General features: G+C 36.8%; 1 protein-coding gene across 9 annotated transcripts in view; it reads left to right on the forward strand.

Annotated features, from left to right (window-relative positions):
• Positions 1-27,615, forward strand: part of Cntn4 (contactin 4) — a 905,834-nt gene that overhangs the window by 218,908 nt on the left and 659,311 nt on the right. For 7 of the 9 annotated variants that reach the window (XM_074044274.1, XM_074044268.1, XM_074044270.1 and 4 more), the window contains exon 3: positions 4,864-4,920. The exons of the other annotated variants lie outside the window; for them this stretch is intronic. The gene's annotated coding sequence lies outside the window, so the exon portion shown is untranslated. The remainder of the gene's footprint in view (positions 1-4,863; positions 4,921-27,615) is intronic. 9 annotated transcript variants of the gene reach the window in all.

The following is a 27,615-nucleotide window of genomic DNA, read 5'->3' on the forward strand; positions in this document are numbered from 1 at the left end:
GGGTGGTCCAGTGTGGTGGGTTTTTCTCATTGGCCATGGATTTGTGGGCTTTCTCAAGTGAACTGGTTTGGTTTGCACCTTTATTGGGAAGGGAAACAGTCTTGAGAGCATTTATTATGTAACACCCAAATAGAAATATTAGAAGGAGCATAAAGGGTGTCTGGTAAGGGCTGCATATCTAGGGATCCAGATTCTGTAAAATCGTGTAACGCCCAAGAAAGTTCAAAGTGGCTTTATGGTATGAGGGAGTGGGAAACAGAGGATTGGGTTGATTCCCTCATGACTCAGGAAGTGAGTCTGTCCCTTTATGAACACACCTAGCTAGGTGACCTGTGGGAGACATAATTGAGCATTCTCCTTAGAGACTTTGTATCCCCGGAGGCCAGAAAGTTTTTAAAAGGACTCAGTCACCCTGCAGATGAGGGGCTCTGTGGCACTGACAGAAGCAAGTCATCAACATGTTGAAGAAGGGTGGCCTCTGGGTAGTGCCAATTTAATAAGTTTGTAGTTAGGGTCTGTTCAAAAAGATGAGGGCTGTCTTTAAACTCTTGTTGGCAAAACTGTCCAAGTTAGTTGCTGTGAAGAGTTTGTGGAATCTTTAAAGGCAAACGGGCTGACTGTCAGGATGCAGGTTAAATGTAACACTTTTGGATAAGAGAGAGCTTTAGCTCATTATTTTATATAAATATACATTTTTAACTTTGTAAATGTTTGTACCATATTTAGATAAAGTATACACACAACACTGTTACAAGATGGTCATTTAAGACACATGAGCAAATTTGTAAATGAACTCTGATTTAGTAGTACTTAAAGCTTGAGAGATCAGAAAACACATAATTTCTTTGATAAAATGTTTCCCTATAATAGTTTTTCTTTTAGATGTTACTCAGAGCAGAACAGTATTAAGATAACCTTGTTATTTTATAGACAAAGAGAATTTGATTTTATTTTGACATGACCTTAAAAATCTTTTAGGCAACTCTTAAATTATAGTCAATTTTAACTTTATCACACATTTACCTATCTGTATCCTTGCCAGTAGTTTACTTTGTAACTTGTATTTTAAAATCAAACCCCATAAGAATTTTAAGTTTAAATAAAACTGTCTTTCCTTTTTGGCTGGTGGAGGAGACCATCCACCCCCACCATGGAGATCTGTGAAGGATAAAGCTTACCCAAGAAGTCTGGTAGGTGATTGAGGCCCTCCTGCTACTTGGATTGTTACCCTAGGCTCCTCCGAGGTGATCTTGAAGGGGGCCGAGGTCCCAGGGCCACATCAGTCTTCTGCCACCAGGCCCAAGAGGTCTTGTGAGGCCTTCACTCTGTTGAGAGTGGGAATGGGAGACTGACCTACCTTGCAGAGACAAAGAGAGGCAGTCGTCCTTCCAGTGTCCATTCTGGCCATGCCATGGACAGGGTCCTGTTGGTGGGCAAGGTGAAGGGCAGTTTTTTTTTTTTCTCCCCAATGTCCCATCTGGTTGCACTTGAAGTAGGCCGTTGGAGGTGTGTGTTGTTATCCGGCCTGTCTCAGAATTGGAGGAGGTAGCCTCAGGGCATCGGTCAAGAGCTGGGCCTTTTACTGATCTCAAGCCTCATCTTGGTTATTAAATACCTTAAATGTCATTTTCACAAGATCTCCCTGGGGGGTTTCAGGGCCCTCCTCTGCCTGTTAAGTTTTCTTCAGATATCAAGGAAGGATTGGGAAATAAAAATGAGAGTTGAGAATAATTATTCCATCCTTGGAAGATGGGTCTCATGTCTAGTCATATCATATGCTTGGGTTAGGTATTTAAGTTCTTTAACATAGGAGGCTGAGTCATTAGAGAAGGAGTTAAGTCTCTTTTCAGTTTGAGAGAGGTCAGTCATGGAAAAGGGCACATGAACTCTGATAATGCTGTCAGCTCCTGCCACCTTCTGGAATAGGTACAGATGGGCTAGACATGCTTGGGAGGAGGTATGGGAGTGGGTATGGGATGCAGGTGGGGAGGAGATGGGTGAGGGTGTAGCAGGGGCTGAGGGCAAGGCTGGCAGTGTTGGTCCCTGAGGAGCCGATGGCTCAGGGTCAATTGTGACTACTATAGAAGGGGAATAGGGTGGCAGATGTTTGGGAGAGCCAGCAGGGGTGGAAGAAGAGGGGTCTGAGTCATGGGAAGATGAGGTGGGAGAAGAGACTGATGTAGAGGACTAGCGGGAGGAGTTGGGAGGTGGGCAGACAGAGCCTGTGAGGTCACAGTAAAGAAGAGTCTTCTGAAGGGGGTTCAGTGGGAGGTAGAGACACAGACTTTGAGGGGGATTTGTTGCTGGCAAGGAGGATTTGAATGATGTTACAAGATTGGAGCAGGGAGGGTCGAGAGCAGAGAGAAAGGAAAGCTTGGATGAATGGAATTTTGGATCACTTGCCATTGCAATGGCAGAAATTGTCAAGATCTAGAAGTGTGTGAAAATCAGTCGCTTAGGTTTTATATTATCTTGAAGACCAAGGGGAGGGTGCAGAGAAGGCATCCCAGTAGATGCGTCTAATTTAGAGTGTGTGGCCCCCATAATGTAGAAGAAAAAGGAGAGAGAGAGAGAGAGAGAGAGAGAGAGAGAGAGAGGGGCAAGTGCCTTGGTGAGTTTACTCTTCAAGCCAATATAGATCTAGGTCAAGGTCTAGCCTCCCTTACGTGACTCAGGTAAGGAGAGTAGAATTGTCTAGTTGTCATTTGGTCAAAGTAAGCTGGAGGAACTGTCAACCTCTCACCATAGGCAGAGGAAAGGAAAACGGGGGAGTGGGGTGGTGCGGGGGGGAGTGTCACCTGAACAGGTTCCCAAGGGCAGGCATCCCCGGCCTGGTTTGCCATCTGACAGAGAATGCCCAACCAGTTAGCCAGGTGTCCCCGTGCTAAGTGGAGGGACACCCCAGCGTGGGTAGGAGGCTTACCTGTCATAGCGCTATGACTTCAGAGACCAGAGAGAGAGAGCAGACAGCCCTGAGAAGGGTGACACTTACCAGGTCTGAGGAGAGAAGTAGGTCGGGTGGAGAGCAGTGGAAGAGAGACTAATGATGGATGGGAAAGCCGGCAAGGCAGTAAGGTCCAAGATCCACAGTCTGTAGGCATGTATGGTCAATTCAAAAGTCTGGGTTCAGGAGAGGGCAGGACATGAAGGCCAAGAGAGCAGCCTGGGCCAGAGCGTCTTGTTAACCTCTCCCGGGTTTCTGCACCAGATGTAAGGAACTGCCGAATAAAGACCTCGCCACATGTGGAAAAGAATGATTTATTACAGACTGCTGGGTTGTCCCCCTCCAGATCAGGGAGTAGTGGCTCAGTAGTGGACTTTATAGGAGGGGCCAAGCCATGGGGGAGGGAGAGAGTCTCTGGTCTCTGATTATCTGTGATCACCAGATGGAACAGGTCAACATGCCTGGCTAGTTGAGAAACTGGAAGTTTCTGAGATTTTGCAAGCAGGGGAACAAGCAGGGAAGTTTGACAAGTAGTCATAAATCAGGGGGTCTGGTTTTGGTGTTAGCCTTGGGACTTTCCACCCGCCCAAAGAATGCCAGGGACCTAACATAAGAACAGATTGGAAAGAAGATATACTTACTCATATATTAACAATATGAAGAATACTTGTTTGGTCCTTACCTTCTGGATGTTAATTATACTCTTCTTGAAGTGAAGGTAGTTTAGGTTATTTAATGTAGAAATGAATCATCTTAGTAACCAGCAAGAGAAGACATTTGCTTAAATGGTGATGTATTCATAGCCAATAAAGAATACCTATCACTCCTAACCCGATTAGGTCAGAATGAAATATAAATCAGGATATATTTGTATTAAACAAAATTTTGTAGAAGGTTGTGGATTAGAACTGAGCACCTGTACTTGGCCCAATAGACCAAAATTTGGTTGGTTACATGAGGCCCCATAGTCAGTTCACTAGTTAATATGTAAACTAACTAGTGAAGCTGAAATCAGTTGACAGGTTGATCAACTAGGCTGTAGCCAATTAAATTGTTTCCTGCATCTCACTTCTATTTCTCTGTCAATGCTGCCTGATCTCATTGTTGGCTGGAGCCGCTCTGGTTCTAGGAGCTGCTCTGGTTCTAGGAGCTGTACAATGTGTGACTATGTTTTGTTTTATCTTGCCCAAATAAACTACTGAATTTATTTAGTGTACAGAATTTTGCCATTTAACACTTCTAAAATTAAAGCTACTTCTGAGCAACTAAGATATTTATATATATATAAAATACTATTTTGCATTGGTCAAAAAATCATGCATTTATTTTCCTGAGAAGTAAAGTTGTTTATGGTAGAAACTCAGTTAGAGGGTACATGCACACATAGATGAACATGAAGATATTAATATATACATTTATTCTTAGTAAAATCAAGCCTATATTTTTCTTAGGAAAAAGAAATTTGTTTTTCAGGAAAAATACTCTGAGGTAAAAATTATTTCCAATTAAAATTTAACTTGGTAGCATTATATGAAGAGTAGTTTTGTGTTATCTATTTCATTTTACTTATTTATATGCCTTAAAAACAAGAGATCTCCTAGTTCATTGTTTATTATTATTTTAAAAACATTTCTTCTGTACTATATTAGGAAATTGTCTATTTTATTGCATCAGAATACCACAAAATATTACAGACTTCTGAAGTCAATGCACTAACAATGAAAGGAGATAATGGTGAATTGACTTGTCAAAAGTCACTCAAATAAACAGACACAAAGCAAAGAATAGAATCTGGAAATCCACATCAACTATATTCAATTTCCTCCTAATTTAATTTTAGAACAGGAAGATAATAAGCACTAGCTCCATATGAGTCTATCTTAAAAATGTATTAATTTATTCATTCTGTTTTATTTTAGGAATCATTGACCTATAGTTATTCCACAGCATTTGGCTCCAAGAGCTGCCCTAAAAAGGTAAGCTTCCTAACAAGGGAAGATACTCTTTACATGTACTTCACCTTTGATTAGCATCCTTAGTTTCTATGGAGACACAGAGAACTTGCCTTACGAACTGACACCATGAGATCATTTTTTGATGTTTTTATGAGTGTTGAAGTTAATGAAAGTAGTGAAGTCACATAAATTAACACGAAACTGGAAACATAGAGACCATAATCGAGGAAGGTTTTCTGGAATTCACATTAACTTGGTGTTTCAAAAACTTTAGAATTTGGCATTGTAGAAAAAGTATTGGAAATTGAGTAAAGGCTTTTGCATTTTTCCAAATGGTTTTACAGGAAAAGCATTATTTTAGCAATGAAATTGACACAACTATTAAGTTAATTAACAAATGTTCAGTTCTTCAAGTCTTTTAAAAGGTAAAACATGACCAGTGTAGCTGTTTACAATGTATGTAGCTTTTTTTCCTTGATAAAAGATCCATCTAAAAATGTGAATTTTTTTTCTTTTTTGGTTTCCTGAGGCTGATTTGACAAGGAATCAAAAACTGGTGGTGAAAAACAACAAAAATGTATTCAGTCACAGTTCTAATCAGAAGTTTAAAGTTGAAGTTTGAGGCAGGCTGTGCTTTCTTTCAAGTGTCTAAGTGTCCTTCCTTGCTTTTTCCACTTTCTAGTGTTTGCTGGCAATTTTTGGTGCTCTTGTCTTGTACATGCACCACTCAGATCTCTGCTTCTTCTTTACATGGTCTTCTGTGTGTATGTGTGTGTGTCTAAGTTTTCCTTCCTCTTATAAGGACACTAGTCACTGGACTAGGGTACACATTAATATAACCTCATCTCAACTTAATTACATCTGCAAAAACCCTTTTTACAAATAAGGTAAACTCACAGGTTCTAGAAATTAGACTTTCAACATATAGTTTGGGGTGATGTAATTTACTCATAAAAGTATTTCTTAAAAGTGAGTTGATTATGGTTGATTGTGGGGAATAAAATAATAACAAATAGAGTGGAGGAAGATCCCATTCCCTTGGTATACACAAAATTAAATATGGACTTACTTTAATACAATAATTAATCTCTTAAGGTCCAAGATGAACATTAAATATTAGTTGATGTGGTGGCTCATAGTTCCAATCCTAGCTAATTTAGGGGGTGGAAATCTGGCAGATTGGAGTTCCAGACCAGCCTAGGTAAGACCCCATCTCAACCAATAGAAAGTGGGGCACAGTGACGTGCACCTGTTATCTCATTACACAGGGGACATAAATAGGAAGATCAAAGTCAAGACTGTACTGGACATACAAGTGAGACCCAATTTGAAAAATAATAAAAGCAAAAAGAGATAAAGGTGTGGATCAAGTGGTAGAGCACCTCCCTGGTAAACATAATGCTCTGAGTTCAAGCCTAGTATGACCAAAAAATTAAATATTCAGTTATTTAGTGCAGGTATTGATGACATTGGTAAATATTAGTGCAGGACTCTGACTCTCAGATTTTTAAAACCTCAATCAGTGTAGGAAAATACCTACTTCACTTGATTTCTCAGTTTTTATAGTCCAAGGTTGAGGAAGATATTTCTTTTTATCAGCTAGGTATCTCTCTGTTACATACCAAAACTCAGTGGATAAAAGTGATATTCATTTGTTATTTCTCATGTGGAGTCAGAGTCAGCTAATCTTACTTAGAACTATCTCAGTATTGACTGGGTGTAATCATGGATCTCATTGCAGAATGCAGGCCAGACCAAGATACCCCAGCTCTGATTCTCAGCACAGGACCCAACCTTCTTCTCAAGGTGGAACTTTATTTCGGGAAGTTCTGAGGGTTCTCACACTTACCATTAGCTTTTTCTGTTCCTGTCTTCCCAGTTTAGCAATTTGCAATCCACCCCACACAATCAAGTAGGAGCAATCCTCCTAAATCGTGTCCTAATCTCATCAGCATTACAACCACCAGTGTATTTTTTATTGTTCCCTCTGTTTCTTGCATTGATTCTCAGCTTTTTAACAGCTTGAAAATGTTCCACATTATTTTTCTTGGCTGACTTGTCTACCTTAGCTGTTTTTCCCTACTCCCCACCTTCAAAAATGGGTTCTACCTAACAAATTCTTCGAATTGTTCAAACATGTCATATGCTCCCTTGTTTTTGCTAATTCTGTTTCATCTTCCTGGGATAATCTCTTCTCTTCCTAGTGACATTTCTCTGATCTTTGTCTATCAGTTCTTTTTATTTCAAGTTGAAAACTCACTTCATTCAGTAAGGTTTGAGTATCCCAGTTCTAACACAATGTAAACAGCATAATAATCATACCATACCTTTAATTGCTATTTATTTATCTTACCCTCCATTTAGATATTATTTTACATATAATTTTATGTAGAGATTGAACTCATGGCCTCATGGATCCAAAGCAAGCACTCTATCACTGGAGCTGTACCCTAGTCCTTTTTGGTTTTTTGTTTTTCTTTTGAGATAGGGTCTTCATACCTTTGCTGACTTCAAATTCTCAATCCTCCTGCCACCACCTTCCAGAAAGCTGGAATTATAGGTATTAACCACTATGCCTGACCACTATAAACTTTTGAAGGAAGGGGTCACATTGCATCATCTAGTTGATCACCATATTCTGAGAGTCTAGCCGTGCATGCTAGACATGCACCCAGGATGTCCCTAGTAATTACCCATGGAAAAAATAAAATATTTAATGACTTCTTCCCTATTGTAAAATTTAAGTTATTGTACTTTTCCAGAATTGAGACTGAGAGGCAGGAGGCCAGGTTCCCTCAAATATTCCTTATTCTTCTTTGGATATTCTATGGCAGACCCTGCCACTTGCTGGTTGTAAAAGTGCTCATTTGTAAGACACCCCAACCCATAGAAACTTACTCTATTTATACATTTACACGTTTAAACTTCTAATTTCAAAAGGAAAAAAGAAAGTTGGATTGGTTGTCAACGTTTAGAAATAAGCAGATTTCATGTACAAGGATGGTTCCAGATCCTCTTAAAAGAAGTAAGAATGTCTTCCCATCTTGGGCCTGCAGTCCTAGAGGACAGGAGGGCTTAACTGAGCAGCACCTGCCTTCCCAGGCCCCCTCCAGTTCATCACGCCATGTCATTGTCCCCTCTATGGCCCCTGCTGGCAGTTGAGTTCACTATCCTTAGCTGCACAATGATGCGGTTTGATGGAATGAGGATGCCTGACTCAGCTTCTAAGTGTCTGTGTCTGGTGAAACAAAGATCATAGGTTCAGTGGTCAGATGGGCCATTTAGTTGTCCATCAGCTAAGTGAAAATAATTTTGGCTTTGTGTTCAAAGCCCTATGCTTGAATTCCTGCTCCAATAATTGAGTTGATAATCTCACCTCTCTAATATTTTTATTCCCATCTGAAAAAAATGAGACAATAACATCTTCACTAGCTTACATTGCTTTATTTATACCACAAATGTAGTCTGACCTACACCCAAAGAAAATATGGAAGAAGATACATCATTTTTGAGATATGTAGCTCAGGGTAGCCTTCAACTCATGATCCTCTTGCCTCAACCTTCTGAGTACCGGGATTAGAGGTATGTAAATATATGCTTGGCTTGATATATTATTCTTCTCTGAATTGCTACAACTAATTTTCATCTTTCTTTAGGTTATATTAACAATTAAGATTCCTGGGAAATGAAGTATTGGTCCATGCTGCAGCATGAATGGACCTTGAAAATACACTACATAAAAGAAGCCCTTCACAGAATGTTGGTTATGACATGATTTCATGTACAGACTATTCAGAATAGGCAAGATAGGGACCAAGCAGTTTAACTGTTTCTAGGAAATAATGGGGAAGGTGAATGGGGAGGAACTTGCTGTTAATATCACAAAGTTTGTTTTTTGGGAGTGATGAAAATGTTGTGGAATTAAATAGTGATGGTATACACCCTTGTGAATATGCTAAAACCACTGAATTGTCCATGAGTGGTGAATTTTATGGTATGTGAATTATATCAGTACAGTATAAATAAGGCAATGTGTATTTTAGGAAGACAAAATTTCACTTTAAACTATTATGACTAGGGGATATCATAAAATAAGCAGACACTTAAATTCAAATCAATGCAGACTATATTCCTCAGTATTCTGACTTACCTGCTTTCCAAGGTCAAAGAACAAGTTTGATTGCTAATTGCGAGGATTTATGTTTTCATACAAAGGTTATGAGTAATGAGGTCAGACAGATATGTGTTCATATTTTAAATCCTTTGCTGACTACTTCTGTAAGTCTCACTTTCCTAGAAATCACAAAATAAGGATACCAAGAGTTATTATTGTTGGGATAGGGAAAATAAATGCCACATACTTACTGTGGTGCCAGCAAGGAAACAGGCCCTCCATAATTGATACTTTTATAATTAGTGTTATTTGGTTGTAAATATTAGGCTATAGCATTATATATTTGGCACCTCAACTGTTCCACGGTTGGCTTTTCTCTTGCTGGTATCTTGGCCAGAAAGAAAAGAATGGGTAGAATTTCCGATAACACTTAATGAATTTAATCAGGCCCTGAGGGACTTTTGATGTAGCAGAGAAACATAAATTTTATTCTTTCCATGTTTCATAGTTGAGAGGGGCATTAATACACCATGAGTGAGAAGTTAGAACTAAGGGAACACATCCCTGTGGCCTTAGATTAAAATGTTCCTGTGCATGTGCTTCTGAATGCAATTTAAGCTGCTGCCAATAAGAAAATAAGCTGCTGCCTGAAAATGAGCTCTTCAATTGTCCACTACTTTCATTATTTATGATTTATTTTCCTTTCAGTAACATTGTAGAGAGTTTTTTAACCTTTGTCTTTGGAAATCAAAATGAAAAATAGTGTGGAAACATAAAGGATAACTGCATGATTCTGAAATGTATATTATAAACTATAATATGCAGAAAATTTTAATCTTAATTATGAAAAAATACCTATGTGGATTACCCCATTCAATCTAATTGCTGCTTTATGTTTTTCCTTATGGATAATGGAAAGGATTATGCTATGTTGATTAGCCAGAATATCAGGATACTATGGGTCATTTGTTCTCTCAGCAATGATTTTTGGGGAACCAATTTATTACCAGAATCTACTTTAGAACCAATGATACAGGCACATATAGGTATAAATAAAATAGTTAAGTTCCCTGGAATATTGAGTTTGATATTTATTAGAAGTGACAGGTTATAAATGAATTACATAATACAAATTGTGCTAAGTACAGTAAAGAAAAGGAATGCAAAGATCCAGAAGTAGACTTTTGGATATGCATCAGAACTAATAAGTGTGACCCTGGGGGGCGCCTTACCCAATGAGTGGTCATGGAGTTTCTATTAATTTGGTGAATTGATCATTACGGGAATGATTCTCTTTTTCTCACTAATGCTTTTTATTTTACTATGCTATAGGATAGGTATCATTTAAATTAACCTGTGCCTAAGATTCCTTTTTCTACTTTGGTTTCAACATTTAATCTAGGTATGTCTCTTTAGTAGCCTACAGCTATGTTTTTTTGGTCTGACCTTTTATCCTTTTAACAAGGAAGTTAATTTTATTTGTGCTTATTATGATTCCTGAAAAATTTTAATATCTTTTCTAGTGTGGAGCATTTTGTTTCTGCATGTTTTCCACCTTTCACTGGATTAGTTGATTTTTTTTTTTAATTCCACTTTTCCTTTCTAGTGTTTTGGATTTTTCACTTTCTTTTTATTTTCAATAGCCGTCCTCAAAATTACAACTTAAAAAACCATAATTAACAAGTTCCCAGGTACCAACCCTAAATTCTTTATCTCTAATTATACCACCCAAAGTTGCACACTGTTGTTTTATATATAGGTTTTTAGTTCAACCTTATTTTTCTTCTAATTAGTAATTATTATTGTAGCATTTTAATACAGGAAAAGCTATACTTACATGAATTTTCCTGTGCATTCACCAGTTTACTTTTCATTTCCTCTAGTATTCTTCTTTCCTGGAGTTTTAGTTTGTTTTTACTCAAGATATCCAGCAGGTTCTCTTAACAGTAAAATCTCTAATCTCCATTTATCATTAAATATCATGTTGCCATTATTTTTAGATACTGTTTAGATATGCTTGGAATTCCTTGTGGATGATATATTTTTTCCTTAATAGTTTGAAGATATCATTGCATTACATTCTGCCAATGGTTGCCACAGATAATGAAGTCTATTGTTAGTCAAACTGTTATGTTTTTGTATGTGATCTATTCTTTTTTTTTCTGTTTGCTTTGGAGATATACTCTTCATGTTTAGAGTCCTGCTGTTTCACTATATTATATTCTTATATGCATTTATGTTTAGTAGCTCTCTTGTGGATACTCTGTTTTTCAATCTGAGAATAGATACCTTTTTCAGTTCTAGAAAATTCTTCTGTACTTATTTGAATGTTAATAATCCTAAAATATTTTTGTTGTCATTTTCTGCATATCTTGTAGACATATTTTGAATCATTAATTATCTTATCTATAACTTTTAGCTATTCTTTAAAGTTTTTATTTCTTTATAGCTCCAATTTTCATCCTAGGAAAATTACTCATATCCTCCTCCAGTTTTTAAATTGTGACTTCATCAGTGTCCACTCTGGTATTTAGCTTTTAGCATCCTTCAAAATAGCTTGTTTATGCTGCGTTAGCAAATGTCCTAACTCTCTTGGGTTAAAACAACAAAACATTTTTCTGTCTCATGCTACTTTTCCGGTGGAAGATGACAGGGATCTCTGCTTAGTACGTTTACTCGGGGATCTGGATAGATGGGGATGCCATCAAAGACTCTTTCCAGGATTACTGAGTCAGAGAACCTGTGGTATTATGAACTGGGTCTAAGAGCTTCCTCTCAGAATCAACATATTCTTTTGCTCTCATTTCCATTGCTAAATTAAGCCACATGTCAAAAGTGACTCCAAAGAGGGCAAAGGAATAACTTTAACATGTACCTGGAAAAAAGGAAAACCACAATATTTGTGAAAAGCACTGAATGATTAATGCAAATTTATATTTTTTAAAATTTATTCTATTGATTTCTTTTAGATTTGTATTTTTTAAAAGTTCTTTAGCGTTTATAGTTTTGTTTAAATCATAATATTCTGTTAATTTATTATGGATTCATTCAATTCCTTTTTATCCCTATTTATGTGTCCTTTCTACTCAAGCTTATTAATCTTTCCTTACTTTTAGTGCATACCTTGTATGTATGTTACTGTTTTAGTGATAGTTTTTTCCTCATACAGTTTGTAATTTTATATTGTGAGCTCACCTTAGGTAAATATTTATTTTGGGGGGAATTCTGTGGAATCTGTGTTGTAAAAGCATTCGCAAAGAGAACTTTTACTTTTACGTTTGCTTTTATTGAAGACTTAAGATTTAAAGGGCACCATGTAAGTTTTTGCGTTTATTTATTACATTTCCTAAATATAATACATTTACACACACACACACACACACACACACACACACAAACACATGTGCACGTACTCATGCTTGATCCGGCATTGTGGTTTCGGCTTCCTACAGGGGACAACACATTGACTCTACAGACAAGTAAATTCCACATTTGTCTTTGTGACTATTTCAGTAGATTTTCTAGTTTCTTTTATGGATTAAAGGGATCTATGTTAATTCAGGGCTGTCTCCCTCTGGTGTAAGGCTGTGTCTCTTCTCTCATAAGATATAAATACCATGACTCACTACCCCTCAATTCCACAGAAAGGACCAGTATCTTCCTGAACCATCAGGACATTAACTGGCATGTATTTCTTAGTTTTAGATTCTGTAGTTCCTTTATGACTCTTTCAACATTCCTTTTTTTTTTTAAAGCTTGATGAATTTTTTTTAAGATGTTTTGGTTATATTTTACTTTTCTATGTTTGTCAGTGGGCATTGGTCTCCAGTAACTGAGCCTAGCATGATTTTAAAACTGGAAGCTTCTAACATCAATTTTCTTATCTCCAAGAAAAGGTTTTCAAATTGTATTGTTTACAATGTTCTTCTAATTCACCTTTCCTTATGAAAGGATGGGAAGCAAAAGAGGAATGAGTATCAGTTTTCTTATTTTTCTTTCCACTTTGATTTCAATCAGTTGTTTTATGCCACACAAATCACTCAAGAATATTGGGCTCAGGTTTCCCCATCTATAAAATAAGAAGTTGGAACTTTCTGCCTAAGATAAATTCATCTTGTTGTCTAAGCTAAGCAATTTTAGATCTGACAAGTTGTTAAGGAAGATCTTCCTGAGTACTTTATTATTTAATTTTTTGACTATTTCTAGAATTCTTTTTAACATACATTATTGCAAAAAAAATGTCTTTACCCCACTTTTATGAGGTAACACAATCTTATATTGTTAAACCAAAAATTGAATGAAATTAGGTTTGCCACTTTAAGGATCTCAACACACAGCCTTTGCTGATTGCTATAATATAATTTTTCAAATGGTCTTCCAAACAAAGCCTGCATTATTACTTTCTATATACAGACCAAGAAATTATGGTGCATTTTTACCTTGTTATATTTATGCTAAGACGTGGTAGTTTGTGAAAACTATAAAACAAAGTCTTTAAATTATTTAGCACGGAATCACCTCTCTAATTGCATATAGACTGAAAGAATGTAAACATCATAGATGACCCAGAACATGGTATAATTCATTTTCAGATCTCCACTTTAGAAGTGGTCATGAGGGCTGAGAGGAATATTGTTTGGTGGTAAAGTACATGCTTAGCATTTGTGAGGTTCTAGATTTGGTCATCAGCACTGCTAAAGAAAATGAAGGAAGGGAGGGAAGGAGGGAGAGACAGAGAAGGAGGCAGGGAGGGAAAAGGAAAGGAATAAGAATGGTCCAGGAAACTACAGACTTAATGATTTGAGTATCACAAATAACACGCTAACAGATGTTACCCAGGAAGCCAGTGAATTATTGTCAGTACATGTTTTATCCATGTAAATCTTAAAGAAAAAATTAAGATGATATATTTGATCATTGTAGAAAAAAGTTATTAAAAATCCAAGCTGGCGCTGGGGGCTGATAGCCTATCTTAACAATATTAGCATGGCTCTGATTTTGCTTACACATAGCATTGGACAATATTTCCCAGGGGAGACATACAAACATGCAAAGTAGAAATAAGATCTCACATGGAGTGCTGATGGACCAATGTCAGCAACTGCGGACGTTGAAGCAAACACCCAGACACAAGCTAGTGAGTTTTGAGAAGCTTAAAGCTGGAACTGATGTAGTGAAATGGAAGGCAAATACTCAACATTACCTGAAAATGATGAAATACCACACTTTGGGATGATGCTAATGTTTCTCTGGTGAGCCTGTTTGGGCCGGGCATGCAAGAGTTAGAGCGCTCTACCGTTCCCGTTAAGAGCTCTTTTGAAGTGAGACAGGTCCTTGTCTCAAAGGTCTTAGATTGAATGTATCTTAGACTAGTGGTTGTGGTTATTTTACCTTTTCATTAACCTTTGAAATAAAGATTAGAGATAAAAGGAAGGCTAACTAGGTCCTTGCTAGAAGAATGAAACTTTTACAAGCGAACCATAATTATACCTATCTTCAAAGACAGCAGATGCCTTGTTTTACATAACAGCAAGGTTAACCATGTTGATAATGACAGAAGCTGAGGTATCCCCAACAGTGTTCTTAAGAGCTTGAAAATCAGGAATTTTGAGAGCAGGTGGTTGGACACAGCTGCTGAATAATATTCTTAACCTCATCTGTACTCTCCAGGGAAAAAAATAGGGGGAAAATTAAAATCTTCTTCCAAATGGTTGATGGCATTGAAATAAAAGAAGCATCAAAAAGTATACAAAGACATATTTGTCCTAATGCTGATAATTTTGAACAAAAGAGACAGGCAATTGCTATAAAGTGCTGTATATAAGTATAAGATGGGCATAAGTATGCCCAAATAAAGAAGAAAACAGTGGAATTCTAGGGGTGATTCTTTAAGTTGTTTCTAAAGCCATTACTCACTGGTGACCTAAATCCCTCTTAGTATCTCTTCATTATTTTTTTGTCCATAAAATAGTTAGAAATGAATAGCTTTCAGCCAGTAGTTAACTGATGCTTATAAATTGAATTAAGTCAGGAAGGATCTAGATGTCTCTCTAGCCAATAAAAATTTAAGCAAGGCAATATAACAACAAAACATGAGGATCAGAGCTGGCAAATGGTACCAGATTTAGTGTGAAAGATAAAATTTGATGTTTTAAGCCATTATATTTCCAGAAGCTAACCTACCCTCTATGTAGCCCCAGCATGTAGTATAGCCTGAAATGAAAATGGCCTGATTTATATACTTAATTTCTCTAGAATATAATGTTGTGGGAATCTCAAGCTGAGATACAGGACACTGAAGCAGTTTAGCAGGAAGCAACGTTTTATTGTGCCGGCACAGACTCAGCGGACTTGTGTCCAAAGGCTGAGCCTCAAGAACAAAGGGGTCTTGCCTTATATACACTTGCAATCAGGTTACAGAAGCCAAAAGCAAACCCTAACCCATATATGTTACATGCAGTCCTATAGGCTACTTTACCTTAGTGCTACATAACTTTCCTCACCTCCCACCCCAGTGCTGTGTGACCTTCTCTATGTCTGGATTCCTTTTTTATCTCTCTAGTATGCCATCTCTACATCCCTGCTACTTTATCAGAACACTGGCCTTGTCTGTTTCTCTTCTGATCCTCCTCTCTGCCACAGTAATAGCTCCATGTTTTAGTAATTCTGTATTTTTGTAAGCCCCAATATTGACTTTGCTTCAAACATATTGATTGCTAAAGCTCAAATTCTGTTTATCACATAGAGAACTGTGCAGTACAATTTGTGCCATGAAAATGAGATCATTTAATGATCAAACTAGAAAGACTAAGCCCATAGAGCACCATCAGCCAAATGTACCTCATGTGTCACCCAGGTCAAATCTTTCATTTTACTGTAGAGAAAATAGGTTTAGAAATGGCTCTTAGGTTCAGAGCGCAGAGTCTCACCAAATAAAAGTCTTGGCACTCAGCATATTGATGTTGAAAGTTTACTTTCCCACAAACTTTTTCTTTCTTGGGGACAGAACAGGGTGACCTTATACCACTAAATAACTGAATATCATTGTTTAGTATACTCTGCAGAAACAGAGAATACAGTCTATATGTTTTAGAAACAAAGCAAACACTGCCTGATCTCACTTGTATGTGGAATCTTAAAAAAGTTGAATCCATAAGAGTAGAATGCTGACTACTAGAATTAGGGGGAAGATATAGAAAAGAAGAAGAGGGGGAAATTAGGAGATGTTGGTCCAAGGACACAAGGTTTTTACATAGGAAGAACCATTTTTTTACCTCTGTTATAAAGCTATGTGATTATAGTCAATAATATTCCATATGACTCAAAATAACCAAGAATACATTTAAATGTCTCACCCCAAAAAGTATATATAATGTATACATTAACTTTATTTAGTCATTCTATGTTGATTATACATATCAACATGACACTGTACCTTATAATAGTATACAATTGTGATTTGTCACTTTAAAATAATACTAATAAAAACAAAAAAGCAATATAGTCTTCCCTGAATAATGACCATTGTAATGTACATATTTTGAACATTTATCTTGTGCCATTTTTCTAATCCTTATATAATCCTATTTGTTTTTCAATGCTTATAACCTAATCTAATGATAGTTTCTAACATTTTCTTCCAGTTATGGATGAAGAATTTGAATTTTAGGCTGATTGCATAAACTTTTCCACATCTCAGATTAATCCTCTGGCAGATTTGGAATACAAAACCAGTTCCACCCTAATTCTAGGGGCAGAATTAAAATCAGTGCTTATATTCCTAACCAGGAACTGAACATACTTGAACCTTAAGTGCAAGGGGGTTATACAAATAAATTTCAAGAAATACATCCACCAGAGTGATGTCAGAGCAGTTAATTGACCTCCAAACTCTTATCTATAAGGTAGTAAAGTACTAACAGAGCCTTTTGTAAATGAGAATCTGGTATTAGCAGGACCCAGTTGTACCATTCTGCTTTGGGCTGGTGCTGTGGAAAAATCAGACTTGGCTGAAAAGAAGCTGTTGATTGCTTACATGGGTTTCTGTGGCATGCCAGCATACTCTCCCTTATCAAAGAGCCAGGAGTTCTAAGTGAGGTGAGAATCCCACTTGACAAGCAGACTGAAGCCATTTGGGGAAAATACAAATTAAAAGGCTCCAAGATAGAAATGGGAACATTAGCAGCAGGAAGTATCTTGGGGATACATTGTGTCAGATTACATCAGGGAATTGAAAGAAGTGAGTCATAGGCTCCCAGTGATAAACCCTGCTGTGTCTGTAGTTGGGCAGCCTCTGAAGCTGTAGTAGCTATTTAAAGTCTACAGAGCTGCTTTGACTGCTCCCAAGCCCAAATCTGCTTAATAACATCCTTGAATTATGCACAGTATTCCTGATTCTCAAGTAGCTTCAGCAGTCTCTCCTGATTTCTGACCTGTGAGTCAAGGCATTGTGAGAGAATTTTGTCCACTTTTTAAGGTAGCAATACAGAAATGTAAAAAAATTAAGAGAAATTTTGCCTAAGATCACCCAGTGGTTCCAAAGATGAGCTAAAATTGTGATGTTGATTACTAAGAGATTTTTGGTCTTCAAGTATGTAACATAAATGTACCATCACTGGATACATTTGATCCATGCTTTGGTCAAGAAATCCCAGTTGTCACACAAAGTCATTTAAACTAGCCCAAGTGAAAAGTTAGTTTACTTAGAAGGCACACAAAATCTCACTGAAACCCTAGCTATGAGAAGCACGGCTGTGTCTGGGCCAGTATATAGTCCTTAAAATTGGCCATCACAGCTGTGAGTTAATGTGAATCACTGGCTCCCTTCTTCAGTACTAATAGTCTATGTCCCAATTAGATATTGCACAATGACAACAGTCCTCTACTTCAATCAGTTTGTGTGGTACCTAGAAACCAGGACTTCCTTTCAACCAGGGCTGTGGGTGTTAGTACGTTTAAGACCAAGGGCTGTATAAAGAGCAGACAATATTATTACTATTCAGCAAATTGCTCAGTGTTCAATTATGCTGTAACTCAAGTTATAGCAGAGGCAGAGCTTATCCATGCTTAATATGTGGTGGTAACATTTAACTACCTCCAGGGGAGCCACTAATGTCCTGCCTTCTAGAATTTAGTAGCTGCCTGGGTACTGGGTACCTTGATGGACACAGTGTTTCCTGATTCCCAATTCTTATGAAGGAAAGTCAATACAAGAATAGAAAATGGGTTTCCATTTTCTATTGCTTACAACATTTCTAGCTATTGGGGGTGGCAATTGCTATATTTTTACAGCACTGTTCAGGAACTTACTACAAAAAAGTGATCTACAATTTAAAAATTAAAAGAAAAGAAAGAAAGAGTAAGAGCCAGGCTTGGTAGTATGTATTTAGATGTATTAAGGTACTTGGGAAGTTGAGACTGGAAGTTCACTTGAGCCCAGGAGTTTGGTGCCAGCCGGGGCAACATAGGGCGATCCAGTCTCTTCAGAAACAAACAAACAAACAAAAGAGGGATAGTAAGGGGATCTGTGTTGCCTTTGGTTTTGCTTTGGTCTTTTTTTATGGTGTCTACCTCTTTACTAATTCAGTAGAGTAAATTTTTACTAGAGACATTTCATTCTGTTAAGACTAGCACATTTTTACTAGAAAATCCAAGACTGTCAACACAATCACAATTTTATGCAAAGTAGATTGTCACAATGTGTATCTATCATCAAAACTTGATAGCTAAACCAGCTCTTCTTAAGTTAAATGTGTCTGCAGATCACTTGGGAATCTTGCTACAAGTACAAATTCTGCTCCAGGAAATCTGGATATGGCCTGAGAATTTGCATTTCTAATTAGATGCTAGAAGATGAAGAACCGTGGGGTCCACAGACCATAGTTAGGGTAGTAATGACATGAAGAAACTGGTGGTGCACCTATAGTCACTGGGTTTTTCCAGGTAAAAGACCGCCACTGTAGACCTAACAAGGTGAACTTCAGTTTAGATAGGTTACTTCCTTAAAGGCAATCTTAATATAAAGCAGTGCTGGAATTAAAAGCGTAATTCTGTTGATTATACCAACTTTAGGGACTCATACTTCTTAAGGTGATTCCATGTTCCGTTGTTCACTTTAGTGAACGCTCCTGCACACATAGCTTTAATTCAATATTTCTGTCTGGTTTTTAGCTCATGCAGGTACTATAAGCGTAAACATATACACATAAAAGACAGATTTATCTATATTTCAGCCAAGCTTTTGCAAAGCAAAGCCAAGACTGCAGAGAGATTGTTGACTGATACTAAAATTTTGACAGCTGCGAGTATATTGTCAGCCAGAAGATGAGTAACTTGGGTTAAAGGAGACCAATGAGAATAAAACTAAGATATATTAAAGACCTTTCCAGTGAGCCAGCTGTGTCTTTTCTCAATGCTAAAATAAATAGTGTCCAGTTCCAATTATATGATCCTGCAATGTGTAATTTAGCTTTGATTAACTGCTATAAATTGCTATCATCTTCTTAATCAGGTGTATATTTGGTATCATGCTTTAACATCTGTAATTTAAAATACTGTGATATTCAATATATTTCTGGAAGAATGCACTATACAATAGATCATATTTCACTTAAAAACAACTTCAGCTACTGTCTTTTCTGTAATAAAATGTATGAATTCTGCACTTACCATTTGATTTATAGACCTAGTGTGTAGCATAATCAGTGGATTGGGAACATCTGTTTACTTCCATGGAACATTTTATGCAGTGTAGATAAGGGAAAGTCAGTTGTGACAAAATCATTTCCTTTGATTTCTAGGAATTTCTGCTAGCTTTATCTTTGAGTTACTTCCTCCCACCCCCACCCCCCAAAAATGGATACACCACTTCTCTCCATTCAAGATGAATATCATAGCTCACTTAACAATCTTGAATGTAAACATGTCTTGGTACTTTCTGTGACGTTGAACAAGCTTGCCGTTTTTTAGCCTCAATTTTTGCACTTATATTATGGACATAGTAACATCTCCCTCACAGGATAATATGGATGAAATGATAGCATATTTAAAAACACTTTTCCAGGGGTTGGCATTTTAAGCAGTCGGAGAAATGTTCTTTTTTCCCCTCATTTCCTGAAGCATTTAGGATCTTTATAAATAAGTTATGGCAAGATGATAATTCTCTTGACTTACCTCTGGCACTTAGAGTATTCCTTGATGACTGGCATCATGTTTTAATTTTAATTAGAACTGAACAATTAACAGTGTAAACTTGCTGAGGGAGAATTGTGGGAAACATGTTTTCCAGAGCCAATGAAAACTAATTTCGGATGGGTACAGTGGCTCACATCTGTAATCTGAGCTACTCTGGAGATGGAGATCAGAAGGAGTGCAGTTTGAGGCCAATCTGGGTAAAAAGTTATCAAGACTCCATCTCAGCACATAAGCTGAGGTTGGTGGCACCTACCTGTGATCCCAGCAACATAGAAGGCTGTTGGTAGGAGGATCGTGACCTGAGGACAATTCCAGGCAAAAACTTGAAATCCTACTCTTAACTAAACCAAAAAAGAAAAAAAGAAAGAAGAAAAAACTGGGGATGGGGGTGGGGTGGGGACATGAATTCAAATACCAGTACCACAAAATAATTAAATGACCTATTTTATATTCCCCATACTTTTGCTTCTGCTGTTAGCATTTCAAAGTGAGAGTAAGTGGCAAATAATGACCACACAGATTCAGACTCGAAAGTGCAGTTCTTCATCATACAACTATAGTAGTACTCTTTGTGTCAATTTATTCACTATGTATATATGAACTGGTATGTTTTGTAGGAGGTCATGTTTTTTATTCCCAATATGGTTACTAAATCAAGAGAACTAGACTCCTTTTATAAAATACTACAAAAGGTGCTGAATAATGATACATGGCATGGCTGGTCCAGTCATAGGGCATGTGTGTAGATGTGTGTGTTTTTCTCTTTTACAATTACTTAAGTCTTTAAGAAGGGTACTTCTTCCTGACCTCCAGATGCAGCTGGCCCCACTGAAAGGTTTGTGAGTATTTTTCATATTTGTACCAAATCATTTAATCATTCTGGGTTTTTTCATCCTGTCCAAGTAAAATAATCATCTTCTCCAACTGAATTATAGAAATATATTTGCAGATTTTAATCAGCCTCTGACAGCCCTGTGATATAATGAAATGGTGACTTTGTAAGATTTCATGACACACAGATACATCAGACAGGTCTTCACCATTTAATTAGCTGAATATGAATTTGCAGATAGAGTTGACACCATTTTTGTAGGCAGGCTCATTTTCTGGTTAGAGAGAGCTGCAGATAACTATGTAATTATTACACTGTATGATGTACAATGTAATAATGTTTATTTAGAAGCTTCTCTCTGGAATTATTGCTGTATGTGTTATAAACAACTTCACTCTATGGTTCCTGATGGAACATCAAGGGGCTATAATCAATATAATTTATAACAAATCCTCATTTTCCACCTTAAGTCTGAGTCAAACCCAAAAGCATGTGCTTAATTTTTTTGTGTGTGTATGTGTGTGTGGTACTGGGGTTTGAACTCAGGGCCTTTACCTTGAGCCACTCCACCACCCCTTTTGGTGGTGTCTCAAGAACTATTTGCCTGGGCTAGCGTCAAACCTCCATCCTCCTGATCTCTGTCTCCTGAGTAGCTAGTATTACAGACATGAGCCACCAGTGCCCAGTTGCATGTGCTTAATTTAAATTATGTGTATCAATTGTTGAGTCTCTCATTCATTCACTTACTAAACAGAATTTTGAAGTTCCTGAACAAATACTAAACTACTGTGCATTATACTGTTCAAGATAGGTTTTGCTGAAAAGAGATTACTATCCAAAGCAGAGTGAAATCCAACAGAACTGGCTATTTCTCTGTATTGTGATAAAACCTGTACTATTTGAAATATAGAGTATATTGAAAACATCACACAAGAGGTGGCATTGGAACAGAATGACAAAGAATGAACTGGTGATTGTAAAATATAATTTCTTTTTTTTGTGGTGGGGGGGACTTCCAAAGAGAAGGTCAAAAAACATGTGCTGATGAATTTGTGTTGCCTTGTTTTTAGCAGTAAAAAATATTTTACTGTACAGTTCAATGATGTTTCTGGAATCTTTAGGGTCTTCTTTTCTTCTTTCCCCCTGTCCTGAACAATCCTATTTCATCTTTCACTGAACTGGAAATACTGAAAATATAACTTTGCCAGTATTTCAGTCTTCTATGTTTGCTCAATGAAATGTGAACACAGAGTTGCATAATGCTGAAAACTGACTTTAAGAAATTAAGTTCTCAACATTTACCTCTCATAAAAGTCTATTGTGGAGTTGAGGTTTTACTGTAGAATAATCAGTCGGAACACTGACTGTTGTTAATATTCGCTGTGGCTCTGTCGTGGGTATGATGAGATGTCTCTGTCATTGCTTTTCTTTAGTAGCTCACAGTGTAGATGAGGAAGTGACTTGTCCCTTGGCCATGGTACCGCCTTAGTAAGACATTACATGACGACCTGCTAATTCCTTGAAAAAAGCAAGGTTGCTTAAATTTAACGGCATATTGTTGTATCTCTTTCCTAGTTGAGTATCAATATTAACTTTATGCATTTTGGCTAGAAACTCATTAAAAACAAGGACTTTGTATTAACACAGCTACTCTGGTTTTCAATCAGGGGCATTTTTATCTCCCATGAGACATATGATAATGTCTGGAGATATTTTCAGTTGCTACAATTTGGAATGAGTACTATTTGTATCTAGAGGGTGGAGACCAAGAATGGTACCAAGTACCCCACAATGTATAAGATAGCCTTGAAAAGAATTATCTGACTCAGACTGTCAAGTGTCAAGTTAGAGAAACCCTGCTCTTCAATATACCCTAAGGCCATTCTGGGACTTTAGCCTTGTTAGCTCATACATTCTGCACTCCTAATAAAAGGGAAATTAATATGTTTATGCAAGTATATTGGAATAAGAACTGAGTAATTAGGATGGAAATTACATGCTCTGCTATAAAATAAAATGAAATATTTTCTTCTAGAAAATAAAATGTACATAAAATAGCTTAAATAGTGTCTCACTTAACATTGTAGGGCTATAGCATTGGTAACTTTAGTAAGTACACATTAAACACAGACCTATTAAAGAGCCGGTCAGATGTAGACATTGTTCTCATTAGGTCTATTTTTGTCATGATACTTGAGTAGGGTATTAAATAATTAAATACATGCATATTAAACTTATAATTTAGATAACACTATGTTCATTAGGAATGAAGAGTGATCTGAGAACTATAGATAGAAAGATCCATAGTTGGAGGGGACTGAAACATTCCTATTTAAGTAGATAAAAGGAGTAAGAGTTGTCCAGGTCAAGAGAGCATTCTGGGCAGCGGAAACAGCCTAGGCAAGATCTCGATGTGTTTAAAGAACTATAATCTCAACCAGCAAAACCCCTTGTTCCTTCCTATTATTGCTTATACTCTCTTTACAACAAAATTAGAGATAAGGGCAAAATAGTTTCTGCTGGGTATTGAAGGGGGGAGCGGGAGGGGGTGGAGTGGGTGGTAAGGGAGGGGGTGGGGGCAGGGGGGAGAAATAAACCAAGCCTTGTATGCACATATGAATAATAAAAGAAAAATGAAAAAAAAAAAAAGAACTATAAGGAACTGCATTAGTGAGTAAATTAAGTTGAAGGAGAAAGGATTTATTTTGGCTCATGGTTTCTGTCCATTATCCCTTGGCTTTGTTGTTCTGGGTCTGGGATGAGTCAGAACATCATGGCAGAGAACATGTGGTGGAAAGATGTACCCTTCAAGGACACACATCCAATGACCTATCTCCTCTTATTTCCCATCTCCCAGCGTTTCTATCATCTGTCAGTTTCCCATTAATTTATGAATCCATCAGTGGATTAACCCACTAATGAGTTCAGAGCCTTCATATTCAATCACCTCTCTATGGTCCCACCTGTGAATACTGATGCATTTGGTACCAGGCCTTCAAAACAAGGGATTTTAAGGGGAAATTAAGAACAAACTATCAGGAGCCAAATGTGACTAAGCACAGCAGTTAAGAAGAGTGGCTTGGAAATAAGGAGAAGCTCAGGTCTACTATATTCCCTATAAATCATGGAAAGAATTTCTAAGTTTAAGCAAAAAGTGAGATGTATAGGCAGGAAAATCACTCTGATAAGATTTATACTGAGAGCCTAAAGAAAGCAATTAGAGAACAGTATATTCTGAATTTGTACTGGAGCATAACTTATCATCTTTCAGTTATGAAAGCGTTGTGGGTGTCTATATCTGAAACAATTAAATCTTGATTCATTTTTCTCATATATAAAATGCCCAAGAATCACCATTCTGTGCCTTTCCATTAGTAAAGCAAGTTTTTAGTCACTTTATGATGAGCTATTATAATGTGTTATTAAAGAAATTCATCTACCTTTATGTAACAGAGGAGGAAACAAAAATTTATTGTTTATTTACCAACTATTAGGAATAGGCTAAATTTGTGACATCTATCCTTCCAAGGCAGGTGTTATTTTCCTCATAAAGACCAGAAAACCAGGTCATAGAAATGCTTCAGTACCTACTAGTTTAAAACACTTCTGTTTATTGCTAAACATGTGATGGAAATTAATCTCTCAAGCCTACAATTTTTCTTTCTCCCACATATGGGAGATAGGTCACAAATACATCTTACTTTTATATAACAGTCATGTGAGATAGACATATGACATCCCCTATTTATTATATGTGGAAACTCTGTCCAGTTTCTCTTGGTTAGTGATTGGTAGGAGCTGTGGTTTATATCAACATCTATCTGACTAAAAAACCTACTTTCTTCTCAATGTACCCTGATGCTGTCTCCCCCAATTACCAATGGCTAACATCTTTCCTCCTTCTATAGGTTTTTGTGAAGATGGAGAATTAACTGGTCAGCATCCTCTTCAGTGTGGCTTTCTGTATAATTTAAAGTCATCTTCAAGGTGGTATTGATAGAAAGCTTCATAAAGCACTGAATGTAGTAATTCTGTCAAAGACTAAAACAATAAATAGTAAGATAGTGCATAATCTATAGCCTTAATGTAGGTGATTTCCTACAAATAGAAAATAAATACTGTTTATTGCATATTTCCAGTTATATGATCACTTCTTAATGATCATTGGAGAATGGAATATTTATAACAGACTAGACAACTTTATGTTTCAGCCATCTATGAGCCAGAGCTTTGTTTGGATATGGTGCCATAATATTTCAATGTGACTCTTTAGTTTTGTTTATTTGAGCATTTGGCTTTTAGGGCAAGTTGGTATATTTCAACTAAATTAAGCTTGAAAATAAGGCAGTCTTGCATTTGAGCTGTAGTGCTGAAACCAGCTGTCATGTCAGTATATCTTAACATTCTGATCCTCTGAGACATTTTCTGTGAAATGCAAATAATGCTTACCTAGTAGTTGCTGTCAAGATAGTTATAAGGTGCCTAGCACAGTGTTGGATAATAGTCCAATCAATTAGAAAGTGCCATCTATCAATTTCTTCATCATCATAATTGCTGAACTTGCTCTTTTTATTTTATCTTATCACTCATTTTTGTATTTTCAAGAACTACTAAGTGTTGGTATGACAGATAAGGGAGATTTAATAGAAATTTTTGAAAGTGGTAACAGTAGAATTTGCCCCTTTTAAAACCCTCGAATTTTAGCCCAGGTTGGATCATTTCAAAAGATCATTCTAGCATTTTCTTTGACAGTGTATCCATTGTAAATCTCTTTTAATCTAGTTGAGTTGTGGGAGGACAATTACATGATTACAATGTAAGTCTGAGCAAATGAAGTCAGTGGATGGTGTATTGCATTGTGATTTGGAAGTTGCAAATAAAAGCAAAGCCTATGCAAATCCTGGCCCCATGTATCTTAGTTTCTTGGTAATTGAAAGCACCTATTAGTGATTCCAGCAATGTTAAGGGAAAAAATTCTATTGTTAATATTTTTAAGAGGAAACTTGCCATGGTGAATCTAGGCCATTACCATGACAATACCAAATATTGTGATTTCTTTTCATTTTTTCTGTTCTGTCTCAAATATACTATTTTTATCATCTATAAAATGATAATGGTACAGTTTAACATTATATGGGAGGCATTTTTTTGAAGGCATTTATTTGTCTTTTGGGAATAAGGAAGTTATAATACAACATCTTATATACTGTGTATATTTCATTTGGTGAGAAGCACATTTCTAAATTTTCAATTTTGAAAGCTCTGACAGTACTAATATGATTTCGTGATGGGAGAAAGACTGCAAGGGGATTTGAAACCATTGTTATAAGTACAGTTGACTATCTAGCATCTTTTTCTTTTTTCAATGCCAAGTTTTCTTACTTGATTCAGTCTGGCATTTTCTTTTATCTGCACTTTACCAACAGTTTCTAGAGATTCATCTTCCTGAAAAATGGCTCTTCACAGTTGTACATATGGACCCCCCGGAGACTGTAGTAACAGGTCTAGTCTTGACACTTGGTGTGCTCCACAGTTTATCCTCAACTGACTGTCTCATCTCCCTTATGACCATGCTTCTTATTGTACGCCAGACCCAGTCATATCCATCTTAATGATTCAGAATGACATTAAACACAAATTGATATTTTCAAATTCCATTCTACATTGTTAATAAAAATGGGCAGTGAATGGGAGAAATGGAAGGAAAGAAAACGTAGAAGAGACAATGGAGCATGGAGGTGTTTCTTTCTGTACATTCCACTAGTGGTCCTGTTTGCTGGCATGAGGCTGAGATGATCTGTGAAGCTCTGTCCTTCACATTTCCATATGCCTACTCCTTGTGACTGTCTAGCCACAGCCAATGTGATTCTAGAGTTTATAAATAATTTTATACTATGTGACCCCTAAATGCAGGGCAATTACATACAGTGCTGTAGTGCTCCATGAAGAACAGTGACCTGTGCCAATGTTAGAGAAAAAAATAAAACCATAGAAGTCGATCTGTGTTGGGCCTCTTGAGGCAGGGTAAAATATGTCCAAGCTTAGCATGGTCACTTTGTGATGGATTATGGTAGCTCTGATTGTATGGTATTTTCAACTTATTGTTTGAACCTTAACTCTGATCTGAAATCTACTCCTTTCTCTACTGAAAAGTCTTGTCTTTTATGAGCTATCTCCATTCCCTCAAAATGGATCTAAACAGGTGAAGAAAAGTAAATGTCCATTGTGTAATCAAAAGAAAGTTAACTAAATCCATCAAGTCACTTTGTCAGGTTGCCTCAGAGTAAAGTATTTTCATAAGTATTCCACAAGATAATAACATTGGTTCCTAAATTCTGGGATTTTGATTTAAAGTCCATATCTCTTTTGGTTAGTGGCCTGCTTTTCTATTTTATAGTTCTTCTCTTTGTCAAAAGGAATGGGGAAAAGTATACATTGACATAGTTCATATCTCTGAAATCTTGGATTCAATGTTATTTCTTTCTGAGGTCTTATCATAAGCATTGCCATGTTGACTTTATTTACATTCTTTTATGTTCAATGAAAGATGCACATATACATTTTAAATTGAAAATAT

This window comes from Castor canadensis, chromosome 10 (assembly GCF_047511655.1).
Source record: "Castor canadensis chromosome 10, mCasCan1.hap1v2, whole genome shotgun sequence".
Classification (NCBI taxonomy): Eukaryota; Metazoa; Chordata; class Mammalia; order Rodentia; family Castoridae; genus Castor; species Castor canadensis.